Here is a 19,940-nt window from a genome sequence, read left to right as displayed (position 1 = left end):
GTAAAGTGGTTTATATTTGAAGATGGTTTCTGACTCATAGGTTTTTAGACTTTATTGTTGATGAGTCATCATCAAAAATAATGTGAATATTTTCTCAGTACTTAAAACCACAAATTGACAAAAGCATGAAAATGACTTCCTTTTCCTCAAATAAAGAATTACTTGTTTACCAACTATTCGCTAAAGATTAAACTATTTTTATCTTTGGTATGTTCCTGTCAAAACAGAATAATCATAACACACCTTTGCTATATTAATTCATAGAAATGGAATTTGTTAAATAGGCCACATTGGAACCTAAAAACTATAAATAATAGAATTTAAATGACAGATGTAAAGTGGTTTATATTTGAAGATGATTTGACTCAGGTTTTTAGACTTTATTGTTGATGAGTCAGTATCAAAAATAATATGAACATTATATATTTTCTCAATACTTAAAACCAGAGATTGACAAAAGCATGAAAATGATTTCGTTTTCCTCAAATAAAGAATTACACAAGAAAAATCAAATAAAATATAGAATTAGAAATGTCCTCTTTTACAGTGTTATACAATTTAAAATGTCTTTTCACATCTTGAACACTTAATGACTGCAGACGTGACCTCACAAAACACTTTTTTGTCTTCACAGTCCATTTTATAAAAATGTGTGTTAAGTCGGTTTTGAAGCTGGTTACTTACAGACGGCCAAATCTATGATCCAAGCCCAGACCAGCAGGATCTTGAGACCACGCTGACCCACCATGTCCAGAAGCTCTCCACACAGTGTAATCCAATTTGGGAGATATTCACACAGTAAATAGTTTTAGATTTTATTTTTACTGAATAAGTGGTGTCTTGACTTGTTGTGGACACCTTTAACCTCACCTGTGGTTACACGATGAGTGAGCAGGAGTTAATGAAAAATGATTTTTTACTCAGTTTGATAACAGGAAGTTTCATTTCCTTTACCCCACAGTTAACTGAACTTCTGGTTTCTAACTTTAAAAATTAGACCAGGGTTTACTTTGAGCGGGCGCATATAACTGATACTTCTTTGTCACGTTGTCTAACTAGCAGCATATTTGCATACTTTAAATCACTGGTGAAAAGTTAATAAGTAGTTACATTTACTTACGCTACCTACTACAAGTTCTGAGGTATTTGCTTTAACTTTAATGTATTGCGAAATGCAAATACCCTATTATCCTGCCCTCACTACCACCCCGATCCTCCAAATGAAGACACTGGTTTATGCTTTAAGTGAATCTTTATTCTTTCACTGGATGGAGTAAAACTCTAACAGACAGAAAAGCCACACCACATTGTTTCACATACTGTACGTTGTAGCCCTGATTGAAATGCTAACATGCCAATGCTAGCTTAAATGCTAATAACGAACTTACATACTTCGCGACTTCCTAACAAACTTCTAACAAAGCAACACACAGTATTTAATTCTAAGCCTAAGCATATAAACTATGACATTTATAACAACTTACAGGCTGTGCTTTACTCAGGACACAGAGCAACAGTCATTTTGAGGAGACTCGAGTTTCATCTCATAACAGGAAGTACAAGGCTCAACTTCCGGTTTACTTCAAAATATAATGCAAACGTAAAACTCATAAAATAATACCTAAGCTATAATAACACATAAAAAACAATAATATTTGGATGGCTCTGAAAGGAGTCAGAACACATAGTGTACATATAGTATGACCCTGTAATATGATATTTCCTGACTTAAACTGATGGAATCACCTGTACACAAGTACTGAACAACTGACAGCACAATATATTATGTGATATTAGGGCAGACAAAAGACCGCCACATCAAAGGGAGATGTTAAACTTCCACAAATCCTGTTGTCCTGTCATGACACATTGTCACCCAAATGAGGCCCAAGCTATCTCTCAGCAGGCTAGCCACACAGGAAGTCTTGTGAACCAAAATAAAGGTCCAGGGGTGGAAGTCCGACCCCAGACAGCCAAAGTCCATCCGCAGATATTGGGTGGGCGGAGGTGGGCGCCAGAGGGTGGGTGCGGGGGAGACAGCCCCAAGTCCAGGGGTCTATCCCGACAATGTCTCCAGAGGCTGGGCCGAGAGGGCAACCTCGTGGGCAATTGAGAGTCAGAGGTTGCTCTGGAGGTTGGCCCCTCAGCCGAGCCGGGATCCGGGACTGGTCAAGAGGACAGCCTCTCAGGCGAACCAGAATCTGAGGTGGTTCTGGAGGAATATATAAAATATATCAGACCACACATGTCAACAGATTTACAGACACTTGATACCAATATAATTTGACTATGTTAGAAAACATGATCTGATACTCACACTGTGGATGTGGGACTGGACGATGCATTACCACAGAAGAAGAGATCAGAAAAGAGCAAAACAAAACATTAATATGATTATTCAACAGGAGGAATCTAACAAAGTTTTCCATGGCAGGCTGCAGGTACAACAAGTAGCCTACCTGTCAGAACTACTTGTAATCCATATCTGATAAGTGCCAGTGTTAGTGTCCATTGTCTGTACTGATTTCAATAACACTCTTATCACAGTCCTATATAGAAAATATTTAGAGTAAAGGAGAAATCCTAATATATGACGTTTGTCTGATTTGGCTGAAATAGTTGTGGGTGAGATCTTTGCAGGAGATTTAGGTAGAAAACAAGTATGGAATGAACTAAACGTGAACTCCACCCTGTGGAGCTTGAAGTACAGTCCCATTTTTTGATGACAGAAAACAGCAAAAACATAGTATGTGTGTTAGTCAAGTTTTTAAAATACCTTAAACACAAAAGACAAAAACAGGTCCCCGACACTAAGTCCCAAAAGGGAATCATGACATTTACGCACATGAAATATTTTTTGTGTTCCCAGTCCATTGTACACAGACGTGTGTTGAGTCACCTTATGAAGGTGGTTACTTACAGACAGCCAAATCGATGATCCAAGCCCACAGAAGCAGGATCTTGAGACCACACAGACCCACCATGTCCAGCAGTTAGAGAGTGTGTGGCTGCACACCACACATTGTAATCCGATTTAGAAGGTATTCACACAGCAAAACGTTTTGTTTTAGTTTTACTGAATGAGAGACATTTATCTGTACAGTGTCTTGACTTATTGCCACACCTTTAACCTTGCCTGTGGTTACAAGTCAAGTGAACAGGAGTGAACACAAACTCTTCTCTTTATTCACTCAGGTGACAGGAAGTTTCATTTCCTTTACGTCACTGTAAAGTGATCTGCTGGTTTCTAACTTGTTGGATAATCATAAATGATAAGACATTGATGATCTTTCCACACCCCAGACCTCCAGGAAATGTGTATTTTGTCAGACTTTTGTTCTAAATCTAGTCTTATGTGTGGTGTTCACTGCATGCCAGTCCAAAGCCTAAAGTCTTTGTAACATCATCTAATTAAGAGTGTATATAAAGCACATTTTGGACTTTTGTTTTGCTTCCATGCTTTAGATCAGTTGATGTTCACCAACACTCTATATGTTACCTTGGTGAAATAAAGCTTTGACATTTCTTTAGGACATTAAAGTGAGTGATTGGAGCTCTAATCATTTCCCATCAGGAATTGGGATGATTCATGTTGATGGACTTCAATGGTAAGTTTATCCTTATTAGTTCCATTTTTCTGTAATTCACCATGATAAGCCAGACTGATACTAGAACAAACATTATTTTTCTGTCTGGCTCCCATTTGTTACACCCTGCAATGACTTTGGAGTAGAAGTTCATGTGATATGCAGTGTTTCCACTGAGAGAAAGCCGTCTGGACATCCTCACCCAGAATTTGATGAGGATGGCCTGAATCAGCCATAAACCACAGGCAGTGCAATAGATTATGGGATAGAGGTTGCATCCCATGCTCCAGTGAGCAAAAGAAGGCTGAATTTTTCAGCCGCATGGGAAAAAAGACTAGTGATTTTATATTATGTTATTTTTCCACATAGGTACAGTATTGCCCATAGGAGTGAGTGTGAGTGTGTGAGGTTGTCTGTCTTTGTGTGTCTATCTGTGGCCCTGTGATGGACTGGTGACCTGTCCAGGGTGTACCCCTGCCTTTCACCCGAGAGAGAGCTGGGATAGGCTCCAACAGATCCCCGTGACCCTGGCTTTCAGGAAAAAGCGGGTATAGAAAATGGATGGATGGGTATAGTATTACTGAAATAATGTTTATATTTATTGATTATTAGTAGAACAGTTGATTATGGATTTGGAAAAAGAGATTCGTTCACCAGAAATGAAAAACTTTGGTTTCATTTTCTGTGCCTGAAAGGATGAATGTTAAGTGTAGGTTCTACTGTGGATATTTAGAAAGAATATGGAAATTATTGTTTTTTAAAAGATCAGATTTGATATTTTAAAATAAGTTGAATTTTGACTATGTCAAATATCAAATGTTATACCTTTAAAGAGTTACCAAAATACACAATGGAATGTGCCAAGAAATGGGTGAGCCTTCCTATGGAAGCTGCTTGTCTAGATTGTCCTCTTGTCTAGAAGAGGGGATTAACAGGCCACGCTAAATCTTTAATACCCCCCGACCCCTTTCCCCCTCTTTGCCTGTATCCACGCAGCTAATCTGGCCGTCCTTAGAACAACTAAAAAGAAGAGAAACTAACCTCATCATCTTAAACTGGTACTATTAAATCCACTAAACATGCTGCTTGGCTTGGGCTGCCCGCTCAGCAGCAGAGAAGCTACGGTAATAGCAGCAAATTAAGCGAGTAAGATTTAGGCCTCCTTCATTCACCCACCGTTTGCTGCTGACGTGTTTAGCTGCTCAAAAGCAGAGAAAGTAAAACAACATAAAGTCTCAACACGAAAGTGGGACAGCCCACTAAAATATGTAAAGTAAGCTAAAATACTATTGGTCCACATACCTACCTCGTGCCATATCGGTAGGACTACACTCATAGCAAACTAACCAGAATACCACAGACGTAGCTCACACAGTGCACAAATAAATAATAATAGATACTGCTAATTTGGGTCACGCGCTCAGCAGCAGAACAAACTCATCTAGAAGCAGAAACTAGTCTAAGAGGCCTCAGGCCTGCATTATGCACCAAACATTGGTAGAAATAAGATTAGTGTTTGCTTAGACTTGAATTCCATCACTCAGCAATAATACTGAACTGAAGTATTTTTTATTAGATTTCATTACCAATGAAATGTCAACTTAGATGGAGCAGTCTGAGAGTATAGAGCATGTAGGCTGTAAAAGTATGACAGTGAGAGAGGATGTTCACATGATCAACATCATCTTTTTACTGAATGTGAGAACAGATGTCACAAATGTGTGTTTGATGAACATACATATATATGCTCTGTATCGCAAGAACTTGTAAACCACATCATGTACCACATCCTAATCCCACCTCCATTGAACAGTGGACAGTAGCAGTTTCTCATCACTTTAAGTGACACAAAGACACAAACATTAGTTTTATGTTAACAGCATGAAGGGTTGTTGTTTTTGTTTTTTTTTTCAATCCAATTCTACACCTGTTCTTATGAATGTAATTTATCAGGAAGTTTTTTTCATTTGGCATTATGCACATGTTTAGATTTTCCAGAAAATAAAACAAATATTAATGATATTATGTCACCATGTCAACTCTTTGTATATTAACTCAATGCAATAAAACATTCATTTTTTAATTAATTTATTCATTTTACTCTAGGATTAATCATTTGAGCTCATAATGGGGAATTTCCATATCCGCCTTCTGCCCTAACCCCCAACCTTAATCGTAAAAATATACCCACTTAAAATAATCCAGGCAGCAGTTAGAATTATGGCAGCTCTCTATACCTGAATGATTAAGTAATAATCAAAAGGGAAGAGTGTAGTGCAGAATCTGTTTTATGAACTTTATGGAGATGTCCTTAGCACAAAGAATTGTTCTGGCACCTGTTTGTTCTTGTTTTGCATTTCTGTTTAAAATGGCCCAACTCAGTTAATCAGTATGTTCCGTGTCAGGGACAAAGACTGGCTATGGCAGCTTCTGGGATAATATTATATATCCTGATAATACTATACAAGATGATCAAAACTCCACTGCTCAGAACAGAACTAACTGATCAATATCACGCATCTAAATTTAGTTAAGTGTGAAAAGCAACAGTATTAACAGGAAGTTGACAGCAGTCTTTTAGTCTCCTCTTTATGTTTTAGCCTTATGATGAAACATTTTGTCTACTTACATTTACTCCCCACTATTGTTATTTATGATGTAAAGCTTTTAAACATGTTTAGTGCACAGCTGTTAAGTGACCTTTGAAAAGGCGCAGTAAAGAGAAGATTTGGTGACCTTTGCAAGATTCCAAGATAAATTTCCTTTTGTACATAGATTGTTCTTTATAGACTGATTTAGTTTGGGACTTTAAATTTGAGACATGAACAACACAGCAGGTAAATATTTAAATTCCCATTGCCAGGCTTGGCATCTGCTTCTCCCCAAATTTTTTCTATCACTTAAAGAATATATCCAAAGTTAGAGGATTCGTATCTCAAGCAGACTCTGAAAATCTATTCCAGGCATTCATCTCCAGTAGACTGGACCACTGTAATGCACTTTTTGCTGGACAGACAGTCTCAACGCTACAGCTCATTCAGCATGCTGCAGACGTAGTTCTTACACTAAATCTTTACTAAATCTCTCTGGCTGGACTGCAGTCAATGTGCTGGTGGACTATCTACCAGGGAAGTGTTTTGTGAACCAGTAGTGCAATTTTGTAGTTAATTCCCTGCTGTACAGGGAGCCATGGAGAGATTTAATATGGAGTAGAGTAATATGTTCATATTAGTGTGTTTGTGTAAGAACTACGGCTGCAGCATGCTCAGATCATCTGGTGGTCATCTTCTAGCTGTCTAGCTGTACCCAGAATAAGATGCAGTCACTGTTTCCTCATTTAAGAGAAAGTGTAAAACATTTTGTTTTCATAGGCAAATGGCTCATATGTGTCTGTATGTGATATACAGTTTTATAATATTGATTAGTTTGCTTGTGATTTTAATTAATTGATCAATTTGCTTGCATGTTGATATGAAACACCTTGAGTTGCTGTTGTGCATGAAGGTTACTATATTACACAAAGACAAGAGCCTACTATTTGCTCCAGTGGTGAATTTCTTCATTTGTGCCTTTCCATGCATTTCTGCTCTGTTGTTAGTGTGTTTGAGGTCATTAGTCGAGCGTTTATGGTCTCTTTCCTCTTTGCATCCCCTGAGTACCCCCACCCTCTCCCCACCACACCCTCACTCCATTCTGTTGATTCCCTCCACTCCACCACCAAACTAACCCATCCCTCTGAGTCTTCCAAATCCCTGTTGGCCAGGGAGCAGTGGGGGTGGGCACTAGCTCTTTCCCTGTAATGAACTCCACAGGGATTGCTGTTCAGTTTCATCACAGCAAAAATTGCTCCCATGGAGCCTTGAACACAGTGAAAACAAACAAAAGTAAATATCTGGAATTAATACATGAGTTGTTTGGCTCTTCCCAGCATCTGTGGCCCCACCCTCATGGACCCTTACGCTTATAGAGGTATTTATGTATTGTTAGGAACTGTCTCTGCATTTTGGGTGTAATAATAAAAACATTTTCTGAAAAAACATTAGGCCACATGCAGTTCTGTTGTTTGCCATACATCCCAAATCCATGCATCCCTAAGTCCATCTTGTGGTGAAAGATCTTCACTGCAGTTTTCTGAGCCCTTTTCTTAACAAGCTCTGTAACACAGAGGAGCTAAAACCATTGGCCAAAGAGAAGATTTTATATACCATCACACTGCTGTTTTTGCCTTTATTAGTAAAGAGATGTAAACAAAATGTGAACCCATTTTTTGCGTTTTCAGATTTAAGTGACCTAATGAGTTTTTGTTCAAGTCTATATGAAAAATTATGTTAATGCAAAGGCTAAAGTAAAAACCAAATTTGAAACTCAAGTAAGCCAGGCTTGGCCTATCTCTGTGATTACTAAGAAGAAGAATACAGAAAATGAGGAAGGCCCAACAGCATTCATTGCTTAAATAGGCTTTGAACTGAAGGACAAGATGATTTTAAGATATGATTTTAAGATGCAGTATGTATGTAGGTGTGTGTGTGTGTGTGTGTGTGGAAGTCAACACAGTAAAATAATCTCTCAGCTCATCATTTGTCCCAGGTGATATCTGAGTGTTCTGAGGCATAAAAATGGGGCTATTCCAGAAGACACTGACTTGGGTTTTTCTTTTTTTTCTTTTTGTTTGTTTTGCTTTTAGAAGCCTCGGAATATCAATATTTTTTGCACATTTGAAATAGCTTGTGGCGCATGCTTGGCAATGGCAGCCTGAGCTTCAAACATATTAGTTTGCTGAGAGAGAAGAATCACCAGGGACAGTCTCCAAACACAAGCGGGAACAGCAGCACAGTCCTGTTCATCATTTGAAAGCAGCTATTGTTTGAACTTGAGCAACTTTAAACAGGTTAAACTCATATTTAGAATGAAACAGTTGTCTTGTAGGCCTGCTTGCTTTTCAGGTTAGAATATTTGTCAGCGGCTGCTCTCCAGGGAAAATGTTGTGAGGTTCAGGTAAAGAAAGACGGTCCCTGCAGTCGTTTATCAGGAAGCTGCACCCAGCAGGCCGCAACTGGCGTCACTCATCAGCACTGTTCCTGACACTAACATATGTGTAGGCAGACGCACATGCAGGGAACACCACACATAATAAGTATGTGTATACACACAAAACACTGGCATAATGAGTGACTCTTGCTCTGCATGTCCTTAATCTGCAACCACCAGGCCAGCACAGAGGGGGCACAGTAAAGTACAAGCAGCCTGCAGCGAGCTGAGCCAAAATAAAAAGCCAAGTGGCTCACTAAACCCATCAGGGGCTCTTAAAAGACACGCACTGCTTCTCCCTCGTCCGTCCAGCGGCTCTGCAGGAGGTTTATAAAATGCCGCCCCACAAAACTAAACTTGGAAGCTCCGGCCCAGCCTTCCGGATCAGGCGTTTTCACAAACTGTAAACTATTAGAAACAAATGCTGTCTTAAATCTGTTCAAAAGAAATCTGATCCTCAGAGAGAAGCTTTACAGGTGGGTGGGGGGGGTTTGTGTGAAGTATAGATGCCCCTCCCCAACACAAACCACACAACTGCTGTTTTTACTTCCTAAGTGAGACTTAGTCACCTCAGCACTTCTCCCCCGTGTTGACTAGACTACTGCTTGTAAAGATGTCATGCCTGGTCTGAGAGGGTGTGTGTGTGTGTGTGTGTGTGTGTGTGTGTGTGCGTGCGTGTGTGTGTGTGTGCATGTGCAGCATGTATATCTGTGTCTATGGTCATATTTAAAGAAAGCTTATAATTCTCCCAAAACTACCAGTGTAACACTCCACACAGTTGTTTCCTGCCTCGTGTACACAAAAGGACGATGACTCTAATACTCACAGCAACATAAAGGAAATAACATTCGATTTTAACATGTCGAGTTTATGCACCTTGATATCAATTAGCTTTACTTTCACTGAGACCAGTCAAATTCCAGTTACATTTACAACTTGAAATTATTTCATGCTTTAATATTAGGATTTAATTTGCATAATGCAAATGTGGTTATGTAAACATTTGCAAATTAAACATTAAGACCCTGCTGACAACATGCTGAAATAAAACCAGGTTTTATTTTTAGATGAACACTGATTCAGTCAGACATTATGATCTTGTATTCTTGGACAAAACTATCTAAGATTTTATTTTATTTTATTATTTTTTTTGGGTGATAAACATCAGTCGGGTTTTATGTCCTTTTAAGTCTCCTATATTTCAAACGTATGCCAGACTTCCGAAAAGATTTCCTTCACTGTCACAAGCACATGTGCTCAGCTCTAGTAAAATAAGCACTCTGGCTATAAACTTGCCAATGAGCTGTCTCCAAATAACCACATCTGTCAGCTCAACTTAAACAGGCCCTAAAGAGTCACTTTTAAAGATGAAGGCACCTCGCCGGCTGCACATAGGCTCAGTCAGAGAAAATTCTTATCTCAGCCAAGAAAATAAAAAGTAAAAGCATCCCCAGAAATGTTCATTCGCCACTTAGGATAAGGCAAGTGTTTAAAACTGAAAAACTGCTTGACGAATGCTTTTAAGGATCTTTTTGGTACTTATTTCCCATATTATGGTGACGTCTGAATCAGATGGTCGTATTTTAATTTGTTACGGTCGTGCAATATTGTGTAATATTGCAGTTTCTCCCTAATTACTGTGGTACTAGCCCGGACTTGTTTTTATTAGGCCAAGTTAAATTTAAACCGTCCCACTCCTGCAAACAAGTTGAGCTCATACGCAGTTCTGCATCTCACCTCATAACAATAAAGCCTGGGACGATAAACTGATGCTGGTCTCAAATTGAGGCCGTGCAACGTGCGGCTCAGGAGTGATTTAAACACAGATGTTCTGAAATGTATGCAAGTGAAAAGGGCTTTGAATGGGAGGGTGTTGTAAGAGGAAGAAAGGTGTTGTTGGAACAGGTCACGCTCGGTTTCTTTGTTCCCACGGCCCTTTCTGTGCTGCAGCCAACCCCTCCGCCCCCTGCGCCTTATCTCCCTACCTCCTGAGTCCTGACTGTACCTCGTCTGAAATTATGGAAACAAAATGTCCTCCTAAAACTCAGGTTTAGAGGTTGCTGAGGGGGGGAGAAGAGGCTGGATGAAAGAGTACACAGAGAGTGGGGGTTGCTGTCAGCATATCCTAGATAAGTTTTGGATGTCAACTTTAAGAAACAGCTTAAAAATGAGATTTAAGACAAGGCATTGTCTGGTAAAATACCAGTAGTCAGTGTATTACTAGCTGCACCTGAAAGACAGGCGAGGAGCCAGACACACTTTTTCATGGTTCAAAAAAAAAAAGAGGATAAAATAAAAACTTGGATCATCGTGAAATGCCGTCTGTTCTGGATATAATCAATAGCTAAAGAAGAATCCAGTTCAGGGCTGTCTCTCATATTTCAATCCCTGCTCTTCTGTGATCAATAAAAGTGAGCTGAAATCAAAGCAAGCCCTCTTTACTATTGTCTATTCAACGTTAGCAGACAAAGACTGAGGAGCCTTTGATCGCCCTGTCTGCAGGGCCCACAGCTAAACACAGACCCTATCCTCCCACTCCCACCCACCACCTCCAGGTGAGCAGTGTGTGTGTCTGTGTATGCGCGTGTGTGTGTGCAAGCTAACCAAAATGTTTTTAGCGCACACACAAACAAAAAAAAAAAGCACTTTTTATAGGAATCCCAGAGAGAGAAGCTGTAACATTGTGTTGTCAGCTGGCAGGTCATCATAGGAGCTGCTGGCCACTCACTTCACAGTGTGTTACACTGGGTGCTACGTTGTGTTACTATGCGACTCTGGGTGTTATGCTGTGTTGTATTGGACAGATCTGACTTTCCTGCATGTGGTTTTCTTCTCTTTTTTATTGTCTTCTGTCCTGTTTTTTATTTCCTTATTTTGTCCTCCTCTGTTTTTTCTTTCTTTTATCCCGTCCTGTCTATTTCCATCATTCCTCCATGGATTTGTCTTCTTGTCTTCTGCCTTTCGTTCCTATTTGATTAGCATTTATTTTATTTCATTTTTCTTTCACTTCAAATGTGTCTTTTGTACTTACCTGGCTCCTTTTTGTCACCTTGTTATGTTCTTTTCTGTTTTGACCTCTTTTGCCCTGTCCCATACTGATTTACCTTCTGTCTCACAGGGTTTTGTTCTTTTTTCCTGTGTCCTCCTCTTTTTTCCTCTTCTGTTCTTTTTGGATTTGTCTTCTGTCATTGTGCCTTGCTGTCTATAACTCTTTTCTTGTTATGTCTTCTCTAGTGTCCTTTCTTTGAATTTACTATCCGTCGCTCCATAGTGTCGTCTTCTGATTCTGATCCCCCGAGTTTTGTCCTTTATTGTTCTTTTCTCCTGACTTACTGTATCCCTGTTGTTTTTCTTTTGTCCTGTCCTCCTCTGATGTGTCTCCTTCTGTCTTGACTTGTCCTCCTCCATCTTTTTCTTTCTTCTCCTCATCGCTTCTCTGCCGCTCTACAATGCTGCACGTTCTCTGACAGCTCAGAGGAGACACAAAACAGCAGGACCCTTCGACTCTCAACATGCACCTTGTTTACGAGTCCTAAAAGACAGACAGCCTTGCTGGAGTCTCCTGTGTCAGATGGAGGAGAGCGGAGGAACACACACACACACACACACACAGGCAAACATAATCTTAAGATGACAGCCCACACTCAAAAAGCTTATTATATCAAGTTGCACTAGTGCATGCAGGTGCAGCTTAAAACGCGTGTGGATCACCACAGACTGAAGAGACGCTGAATGTGTTGTCTTAACACATTTCGCTGTACATTGTACTATGTCTAACTGTGCATGTCACAGCTAAAGCTTATCTTAAACACTGTGGGGTGATTAAAACCTCACTATGTTCATTTAGGGGTGAGGCGCAAGGGACATGTCAGTGTCTAAGCACTAATACATAACATAAGTGTGAAAGAACGAGCGGACATTAATATGTAATATACTGCAGTATACAATATATTATCGTACTGCATTATTAGACTGTTAATACTGATGCACAGATGCTCAAATAACCATTTACTGTTGTAGATGTAGAATTAATTTAACTAGGTTAGTGGTTCCCAACCTATGGGTTGCTTCATGTTGTCTCAACTTGCTCATCTGCCTCATTTCTGTGTGCGTGTTCTTTCCATATGCTTGTTAAACCACTGAGAATTTGTGTACAAGAAGGGACGAGAAGCTAATCTAAAACTGTGCTTTTCCTTTCTCAGCCCGGACTCGAGCGACGTTTTATCAAAGCAAATGATAAACTGAAATTTTAGAAAGTCACATCCACAAAGTGAGAGGGGACCGTTTGATTCATTATTTATGAAGCGTGCCGTCAGGTTTAATAAAGACAGAATGTTATTCAGATGCCTCAAAATTAATAGACGTCTTGAACTTTATAACAGTTCTCTGTCGCATTGTTGTGGAAGTCAGAGGAGATGTTGGGAGCGGAATAAGAATCATATGCATTTATGCAAGTGAACAAAGATGAGGCTGGAAGTGAGTTTTGTGAATTTGTTTAAAGGCCAATATTAGCATATAGGGACAGGCAGAGTCCTGACTTCCATTCAAAATCCCTGGTCCAGGCTGAGCTCCCCACTGCCAGTCAATCACCCCACACCTCTGAAATGAACCGAGGCAGATATGAAGGAAACCTTTCAAATCTGGGTCAAAGGGTGTAACCTTTCAGCCACAAGTTCTTCTTGTGCCTTGGCAATGGTGGAGCCTTGGTGAGCAAAAAAAAAAAAAAAAAAGGGAAATAAGAAGATAAAAAAGTTAAGAAGTCAGAGGCAGAGTAAGTTTTCCTCTCTCTATACGCCTAACCTTTAAGCCGAGTGCCCCCCTGTGACTCCTGGATTCCTGATTAGTTTACAGTATACTCCCAAATCAGCATAATAAAGCGTGTGATGAGGCTGATGAGATCTAACAGTCTGCTCTTGTTTACCCCGCTGCAGCACCAGCTCCTTCTCTGCATGTGTGTGTGTCTGACCCCGAGGCACCGAGTCACTTGATGCATTTTGCATCTCTCTAACACACATTCACACGCACACACCCACACCTCCACACCTCCACCACCACCAGCACTGGAAGAAATCCTAGTTGTGCTGCCGGATCTCAGTGGAGGCCAGGAATTCACATCCCCTTTAGGCTAGTCCTGAGGTGCATTTACTCCATACACACACACACACACAAACACATCCAGAAAAAACACAAGCCCACATGCATGTGCACATACACAGACAGGCACACGCTGTATCTTAATGAGAGAAGGAGATGATACTGTGAAGGCGACAGCAGAACGAAACCTCCTCACCAAGGACTGACCTGTGGTTCAGGGGCGGCAGCATCTCGGCGGGGAGCTCCTCTCCCAGCGCTGATCAGAGGGTTGCGCCGCGGAGGCTGCTCACGCTGACGGCGCTGGAAAAACCAACTGATTAAACGCCACTGTCGCCTGAGCTCAGCTGCTATATGGAAAGAAAGCTTCCTTTCTTTTATATTTTTTCACTCACTGTTTGTTTGTCAGTCTCCTTTGTTTTCTTTGTCCTCTGCAGAGACAGCGGTGCCGGTGGATTGGAGCTGTGAGCGTGAGGGATTTGTGCGTAATTAGCTGAAACGCTCACCCAAGTAAGCACAAAAAGTTAAATTTTAAACTTTTTGAACTATACTCCTTTTTTTTTTACCGCTATTTCACTGACACTCTGCTTCACTTCCCAGATCAAAACCTCGCTTCATGGTAGATATATATTTCATGTGAGTCTTTGGAGTATGTGGACAGCAAAACAGTGCTGCCAACTTGAAAGTCCCATTAACAAGTTGTGCAAACTTAAAATTGTGCGAAGTTTGTGCATGAAAACAGTAATGGCTCTGCGGATATATTGAATATACTGATGGTATGTTTACACTGACTGACTGCTATAGGAGCCATTTTGTTCATTAGATACGTGTGTTCAAATGTGCTGTCTGTGCAGAGTCTGGGCCATGTGAAAGCTTTAGGAGTCTTGTTTCACTTATTACATTTCAAAAGTAGATTTGCAAATCCATGCCTTCTATACAACGTCCCACATCTGACCAGCAAAATGAGTTTATAATGAAATAAGATTTAGATAAAGAATTGTGAACTATGTGAGTAATGAGGCTTGACAAGCTGATAACACTGGGTCAAAGGTTGAGGGGAGCTCAGTCTGGCCTGTCTACCATACCTCTCAATCAGAAGCCAATTCACAGTTCTCTGGATCGCTGAAATGGGATTCTCTGTCTGCATCTGTCCATATAAGGGGTGGATGAACATTGTTGAATGTGGAGACATTCTGGCACAAATAAAGGGTTAGATGACTCTGCCCATTATCTGTGCCCTCTGGCCTATTTGGGCAAGTCATCCAAGGATGGGCAGCGACTCTGCCAGCCTGGGGCCAGACTTTGCTGCCTGCCAGCCCACTCGTGCCACATGTACAGTTTTATCAAGCCTCTTTTAGTCAGTCTCAACAAAGCGAGTGCAAAAAGGAAATCAAAATAATTGAGCTATTTGGAAAAGAACATCCAATTAAATCATTATTATCATTTCATTTGAAAAAAAAAAAGTTTAAAAGTAAGAAGTATCAGGTTTGCACTTATGTAGAAATGTTTGCCGAGACCAGTGTTCAGTAAACTGCTCTCCACCCTACTGCAGTGTACCTCTCGCCCTTGACTGCCACAGTTTGGCTGGGGGCTTCTCTGGCCAGATACGACAGATCATGGAAGGGCTGGAAGAAAGACAGAACGGGGGCAAACAAAGGAGGAAGCTCACTGCGATGCCCTTGAATGACAGAGAGACGGCCTAACAGACAGACAGACAATAGCCACCTTGCATACCCAGCCAAGTCAACTTTTCATTTGTCTCCCCCACGTTCGTCTGCTTTTTTATAATTTGAAAGTTAGCCTCTCTCATTTCAAAGTCTGTGTTCACCCTTTGCCCCGACAGTGACAGCCAGGAGAGAAGCGAATATCTCTAGGCAAGAGAAACTGAGCATTAACTCATCTGGGCCCACTGACAGCAAAAAGAAGGAAGGGGAGAATAGGAAAGAAAAACGAAAGGTAAAAAAAAAAAAAAAAAAAAGGGGCAAGCAACTGGGCAGGGGCAGCCTCAGTGTAGGAAAGCAGTGGCTTGCAGCACAAAGAATGGTTCTCCTTCGGCTTTTCAGCTCCATTAATATCAGAGCTCTAGCCTGCATATTTCCTCATTCATTATTCATGAACCGACCATGGAAGAACGCAAGCGGGGAGGAAGGTGGGAAAGCAAAGGCCAGAGATAGTTCCAATCAGTCCTGGTTTAAATGACACTGAGTGACAGAGCCTGGGGTTTTATGGCTTCCTGTTCAAATGAGATACTGCAACATGGTAAAAGGTCCATGTTGGCTTACTGTTAATGACCAGCAGGACGTATTAGAGGCTGCACTGCTCATAAACCTAGCTACCACACTGAGTAGCAAATTGGCTCAAACTAACGTATCATGGTTCTGCACAGAAGCACTGTGTGAACACTACCACATACTGTACCAGCCTGCTCCTGATCTGACCTGAAGAGCTATTTCAGATACTTTCTAAATGTTTGCAAAAACACAGTCTTCAATTTACATTCTTTGCTAATCAGACCTTGAGTGTCGCACATTTTCCATGTCTGCCCAGCACACACAGACATGCTGTATGTCTGATACACTTAAAGAAATAGTCCCATAAATTATATCCCTTGTAAAGGCCAAAAGCACATACATTAATCCTATTAAAATGTATTGTTTATGTAGGCAGAAAATAAATGGCTTATTGACCAAAGACTGTCTGTTGCCCAAAACTATTAAAAACACATCAATGAATCATTCTGTTGCACTAGCTGACATTTACCTTCCTTATGATGAACATGGGAATTGTAGTTTATCTGAGACATTCCTCCATACGCCTTCCTGCTGCCATAAATACTCACTAGAGCACAGAATATGCATTAATCTGCAGCCCCTTAACAAAACACATTATTCAGCCCTGTTTGAGTAACATTTGCTAAAAGTCTGTTTTCAGAAATCATATGATCATTTTGTAAAGATTCACGTCTTCAGTAGAAACAAATGGGCCTAAACAGGATAGAAAAGTGAGAAAGTTTGGTGTTTTATTTGTTGACAGTGACAAAAATCTAAAATGTCACAGGCTTATCCTTGAAATACCAAGTGGCTTATGGGTTTTAACAACTCTATCACAACCTTCATAAGCCCCCAAACACAGATTTGAACCTGCATAATTAACACAAAATGTAAAATGTATTGCTTTATTCTTTGGGAGGAGATCTAAGCGAAACTCTCAGCTATGTTCTAGTATTCCACATTAAACATTTGTGATTATGTATTTTATGCATTCAATATAAATTTGATTCCTTTTTGCGTCTGCGTGCTTAAACATTCGGGGACTGAAATTGATGCTTAGTCAGATCAGTGAAACCGCCGTCCCTCAGGCGTTGATGTCACTTTAAAATTGTCTACCAGGATCTTTGTTGTGAGGTTAGCGAACAAAAATGAAAACAAGCCTTCGATGAACATGTCACAGCAAAAGGGAATTTTTAAGGAGAATGTATAGTAAGCATTTTGTAAAAGACTCAAAAATATTTTATCATCTCATGGGGCATCTGGTGAGTGTGCCTTCATTGTCAGTGTGCATGTGTGTGTCTACGTGTGTGTGTGTTTTCCTGAAGTCTCAGAAATGGTAATGCCCTTAACCCCAATGCAGGGGAGACTTAACAGTTGGTATTGACTTTGTGAACATTTACCATTGAGAATTCAAACTATTCAATTCTATTTCAACTGAGGGCTACAGACGAAGAGGGAGGAAGTCCCTAGGCTCTGTGTTGCTCGCACACAAACACACACACACTAATGTACACACGCACTCCACCACACACACCCTCATCCTCACACTGTGCGTTGAATGTGTTATTCTCCAGTGATATCGACTCAATTGGATTTTAACCCCTCTCTACTGGAATCGTACAGAGGCAAACGCTCTCAACATAACAAAGGCTGTATGTATATGTGTGCGTGTGCGTGTGTGTGCCTGCATGAGTTGTGTGGATTGTTGTTTCAAATATGAATATCCAGCACACAGGGGAGTAATGTGCCACTTCAATCAAGAGAAATCAAAATAAAACTATACTTTGTGTTTTTACACGTCTGCCTTTATTTTTACACAGTGAAAGTCACTTTGTCCTCAAAGGACTAGTTCAACATTTTGGCGAATACACTCATGTCCATTGGTTAGCACAGCGTGGCACAAAGGCTGAACACATTTTACCTTGTTTCTTTAATCTGAACATTTCACCATTTTATCAGCCAGTCGATATATTTCTTGGACTTGGACTCTTTACTGGCTGCCCAGCAATTGGTTCAGGTTGGCACATAAAACCTAAGCTACCATAGCTCCACTATGGTCTTATGTTAAACGGGCAAATATCATCTATTTTACTCTGCAAGAAAATGAAAAATGGTGTTTCCCAACATGACAAACGCATTTCACTGTAAAAGTACATGAAGTGTTACTCCTTCCATGCTTCTTTAGCCATCCATTGTTTCTTATGCTTGTTTTTTTTTGTTTTGTTGCTCTCGTTTCACTGTGTGGATTTTGTGGTTTCATGTCCTTGGTCGTTTGTCAGTCTTTGGCCTCTTCTTAAACGCCACCCATGCACTCTTGAGGATTGATTCCACGCAACCACATCTTACCATGACACCCCCCTCTACCCATCCACATCATTTATACATGTGAGCATTAGGACTTGTCACGGCCTCTCAGCCAAGCCCTATATCAGTCCAGGCCATAGATTCTCATTAAACGGGTGAATCCCCAGTCTCTGACACTTTGGCCATCACATGTCCACTCTGCCATCTCTCCACCACTGACCATTTATCCGATCCAACTGGACAGATACTGTAGTAGTGGAGGGCCTGTGCTATTGTTTGCCTGTCAGAGTGCTAGTGCAGCATTTCTGCAATACTATAATATCATACTGGCAAAAATGCACTTTTAAGCTGTCGCAAGCATATAAGAAAAGATACCTCACATTCCCCAATTAGTCTAAAATCCCATCCCAAGCCTGAAAAGCGGATTGCGTGTGCATCAGCATATCTCTGCTTACTGTAACTGTAACATAAACTTGAGTGGACGACGTGCTAATCAGTTTAACCACTGGTCAAACGTGGTCTGGAGATAGCCAGTGCTGTGTGGTCGCCAGATAAGAGGCGATACTCCTCACAGGCCGGCGCTAGCTGCCTCGTTAGTGCTGGGTCACTGAACTGCCGTCCAGATTTCTAAATGGCCACTCAAAGCCCACAACTGGATTTGTGCGAGTGTATGTGTGCGTGAGAGACTGGTGTTACTGCCGTCTCTCTGGTCTTTCTCACTGAGGGCTCACTGTTTACTGCAGTTAACCAAGTCCCTTCAGCATTTCTTCACAGGGTGGGAATGTTTAATAGGGATGTTTGTATACCTGTGCTGCTGCTGACTGAGATTAGAGTCGAGCTGTGGAGTTTTTTTTTCACCTTGTGCTGGGAATGTACAGTACACACACGCCCCTGAGGGGCTTTGTTGTAAAATTGAAGCAGGTAAATATCAGCGGCATACAGTATTTAGTAGGCCTGAATAGAGGAGTCTTCACACTCTCACAGGCCCTTGACCCTGTGTCTCTCTCTATGTACACACACACACACACACACACTTATCTTCAGCCCCTGACCCCCACAACAGAGAGGCAGTGAGGTCTGTACTGAGCTGCTGCTGGATTGACTGGCAGTTCATATGTCCACAGAGAGACAAAGCTAGTGAATGTATATGTATGTGTGTGTGTGTGTGTGTGTGTGTGTGTGTGAGGGTGTGTGAGGGTGTGTGTGTGTGTGTGTGTGTGCTATGCAGGCCCAGTCTGGAAGCAGAAAACAGAATCTCCTGGGAGGGCCGGATGTTGGGTCAGGAAAAGAGGAAAACAAGAGCGGAGAAAGAGAAGAGGGATAGCAGAGAGATATACATGGACGACATGAATTTGTGTGTGTGTGTATGAGTGTGTGTGTAGAAAAAGTAAAAAATGGATGCATCCTCCACCTCCTGCTGCATGAGGTATTTGTTTGGCATATGGGAATCTCTCTCAGACACACACAACCATATACAAACATATGTACGTATGTGTACGTGTGGGTGAATGTGTGGTAGATTTTGATTTATACATGCGTCTTCATGTGCTCTGTGTATATATTTTTGATATTATACATCAACATTTAATGACAGCAGGAGGGCGGGAGCTTGCACATTTTTTCACCTTGGTTTGAATGCACCAGATCTGTCACCACGCGG

At 40.9% G+C, this 19,940-nt stretch overlaps 1 long non-coding RNA gene across 1 annotated transcript; it reads right to left on the bottom strand.

Annotated features, from left to right (window-relative positions):
• Window positions 1-1,729: 1,729 nt before the first annotated feature.
• On the bottom strand, window positions 1,730-14,011 carry LOC113139992 (uncharacterized). Its single transcript, XR_003296609.1, has 3 exons — window positions 13,917-14,011; window positions 2,318-2,332; window positions 1,730-2,212 (listed from the first exon to the last, which is right to left on the bottom strand). It is a non-coding gene; the product is annotated as an uncharacterized LOC113139992 (long non-coding RNA).
• Window positions 14,012-19,940: the final 5,929 nt, after the last annotated feature.

This window comes from Mastacembelus armatus, chromosome 4 (assembly GCF_900324485.2).
Source record: "Mastacembelus armatus chromosome 4, fMasArm1.2, whole genome shotgun sequence".
Classification (NCBI taxonomy): Eukaryota; Metazoa; Chordata; class Actinopteri; order Synbranchiformes; family Mastacembelidae; genus Mastacembelus; species Mastacembelus armatus.
The sequence above is the reverse complement of the archived record's forward strand: the minus strand, read 5'-3'. Positions and strand labels throughout refer to the sequence as shown.